Source organism: Cariama cristata, unplaced genomic scaffold (genome assembly GCF_000690535.1).
Source record: "Cariama cristata isolate BGI_N322 unplaced genomic scaffold, ASM69053v1 scaffold12341, whole genome shotgun sequence".
Classification (NCBI taxonomy): domain Eukaryota; kingdom Metazoa; phylum Chordata; class Aves; order Cariamiformes; family Cariamidae; genus Cariama; species Cariama cristata.
In genome coordinates this window covers 90,004-93,369 of record NW_009597599.1, presented here as the reverse complement: position 1 = coordinate 93,369, position 3,366 = coordinate 90,004, and positions in this window count along the sequence as shown.

Sequence of the window (3,366 nt, the reverse complement as noted above, 5' to 3'; positions counted from 1 at the left end):
TATGCTAACAGCTTTCACCTTTTGTATGTAAGTATGTAATTAACCTTAATACAAATAGCCCTTGTGACAATGGGAGTAACTCTGGGCAAAGGTACTTCATTGATTAAGGCCTAAACTTTCAGGGCTGGGGTTTTTTTTGTTTGTTTGGGTTGATTGTTTGTTTTTAGTGCCCACAGCAGTTGCAGGTAGTTCAAGAAGACACTGCCAGCATTGGTATTTTAAAATGCCAGCTATGTGTATTCTTAAAGGTTACAATCCTGGAGATACCTGACCTGGCTTAAATCGGGCTGTGGGTCTATAAGCTAAATCATCTTTGCAGCCTGTCTGCATGCAGTGGTACCCTGTACTCCTTGGACCGCCCGCCTAATGCTCCCTGGGTTGCGCAGGCCTGGTCTCCACTCCTGCCTCTTCTGCCGCCTGTGGCTGCTGCCACCAGTGATGTGATCAGCCTTGTTTGGTTGCTGTAGTCCTCGTCCTTCAGCCCTCCGCTGCAGGGATTGCACTGTCAAATCGTGCATCCGCACCTGTAACAGGATTTGTTTAAAAACCAAAATGAAACAAAAAAACCCCAAGAGCCAAACCCACTCTTTTAGTGGTTAATGCCACGCTGAGTGGAAAGTTAATACAAGACCTGATCATAACCTTCTTTTCGCTTAAATTTCTGGTACCTCAGAAGTGGGGCACAAAGAAGTCTCTTTATTCTGTGAACATCCTTATCTGAACAGTGCCAGAACAATCTGCTGGGGAAACGGAAAACAATTTACTGTGTCATTTCTTACCACGAATGCAGGGTGGTCTAGGGAGCTGAATTAGTCCCAGGGCACTTAGAGGTAAGGGCTACATCTCAGTTTCAGTTTGTGTGTCAGCAGCTTCTGATTGCCGTTAGGTGATTACGGTAACCTTTGGCCTGATTGTGTAGCAGATCATAGCCGCCCTCCTTGGAAGAGAGCGCAAGAATGTCTTTAGCTGTAGCGGCTGGTGCGTACTTCCTCGTGTGTCTGTGATGGGACTAGCAAGCCTGAATATTCCGTACTCAAAGCCAGAACCGTCTTTACCTTGTGTGTGTGCCAGAGCCGTGCCAATGCTTCTGTCTTTCTTGGACAATACAGCCGGCAGCATTAACTCAACACTTAATCTTCTTGCTGTGATTAGTGGAAGGTGAGACCTGTAGCACTGGTCTGATGTATGACCTGTAGGAGCAGTTAGCTCGGGAAGCAGCGAGAGTGATGCAGAACCGTCAGCGTTGTGTACTGTCAGCGTCCCTCATAATTATAGGTTTGAAGAAAAGAAGTAACGGTGCAGTGGTGATGTGGGCTGAGTGCTGTACAGGAATCTTGCTGGTACTGTTTCTGTAAGGGAAATCGTTACCCTCCTGGCACACGAAGTCTTTGATAGCCCAGCACCGGAGCTGATTCAGGCATGGTGGCAAACCCTCATGTTACTAGCCTGTGATAGCAGAATAGATCTCCACTTGCCTGTTTCCCTTTGAGAGCAACAGTCCGTCTGAGCTTTAGTTGCCTTAGTTATGCCTGTAGCTAAAAGTTCTTTCATCAAGAGTCTGTAGTCTCTTTTGGTATAAATCTAGTCAGATAAGGGATCTGCTTTAAAGAGTAACTTGGAAAAGGTTTTGGTTATACACTCTCCCTTTCCCCACACCAGAAACAACTTGAGATCATGAGGCTTTCCCTGTTAACACCAAGGGCGTGCCTGATGCATCAGTGGCCGTTGGCTTTGGCAAGGCTCTAGGTTTTTACCTGTGTCGAGTATGGTGTGTTGTGGCCTCTAGAAATAGCTACCGAGCAAGGCAGAGGCTTTTTTTTTCTGGGATAGGAGCAGGAATTTTTTTTGTAGAGAACTCCCTGCTTTCTTAGCACTTAGGGCAAAGGTTTTCCTGCTGCTTGATCTGTTTTTTCCAGGAGGGAGGGGAGAGTAAGGGATTGGAGAAAACAACCCTCCTCCTCTTCTTGCATGGTTTACTTCATTAAATCATCAGCCATCAAGCTGATAGTGTACTTGCTAAGGTCTCATTCTGCACTGGCGTGCTGAGGCAGCAGGGCGTAGGAATGAAAATGGTTCCCGAGCGTGTTGGTAATCTTACTCTTGTCCTCTCGTGGAAATAGTAGGGCTGTACGGAGCACACAGTAAAATGCCTGTATAGCCTGGCCTGCCAGCGCAGTTGATCCCACCAGCAGAGAGCACTGATGGTGAGTTACAGCTTTAACTCTCGCTGATCGCGACACTTTTCTGAGCTGGGCGTGCACTGTGCCTCAAGGTTTGTGTGGGAACAGGCGGCACTGGGCTTGGTGCACGAGCGGAGGACTGGTGTGAGCTGGGAGTCAGGCAGAGGAGATCGCCCTTGGTGTGGTAGGTGCAAAGTCCGGGCTTGCTGTGTCACCTCTCTGGTTTCTGTTGGGTTGGTGTCGGCTCCCCCAGTAGATCCAGCGTGTGATAACTGACGGGCTTGCTGTCGAACCAGTGCCTGGTAGTGTGGCTATGGGACCTCGTCCAGTGTGCTTCTGCTCCAGAGCTTTCTCTGAGCGCTTACCTGTTACATCTCCTGTCCTTTCTGGGAACGCACACAGCCTCTGTGCGTGGAGGCATGCTTTATTTTTACCCTTACATCCAAGCGCATTTCACAAGCAGCTGGATTGCTCTGTGTGTGTGTTTCTTTTGCCTGTTGCACCCTGCTCGAATGGATTAGGGCAATCTCACTCAGTTGTTCCTGGTGAGGGGATTCTCAGCCACCGTGAAACCGGGCTGGCAGCAGGCCGACGGCATTTGAGTGTGCCTCCTCTGCTCTGTGAAGAAGAGCTGCCAGAGGACTGGGAACCGACAGCTGTATGTGGCAGTATAGTCTCCTATGGTGTACTGGCTGTAAGGGAAAGCATGCTCAAAAGAGGAGATACGGTAGCCCTCAGTCTGGGGAATGCTGGAAATCATGTGAGAGCATGAGAAGCAGTGGTAGAGAGTGTCTTGTCCATTTTTAGGAAGAACTTAATAGCATGAGGTGTTCACAATGTCCTCTTCTCAAAGTTGCACTTACTTACACGGGCAGAACGCTTTTCACCTCTTTGTAGTTGGGGAAAACATGGTGAAGGGCAACCGCTTGACATTTATGTATGTGCAGCTATGGTCAGAGGTGAACAGCTGTGTCCTTGGTGTATACAGGTCATGCGTACTGCGCATTTAAACTCTGTCACTTCTGTGGCAGACAGTGCTGCTCTTGTAGGTGACAGTGCAAGACACGTTCCTTTCCTGGCACAGGTTGTGGCCCGATAGTCGGCTTCCATGGTCACAGAGTAAATCAGAGCCAGCTTGCAAACCCAGAAGCCCTGACCTGCAACCCAAACTGTTGCTGATGCTTCC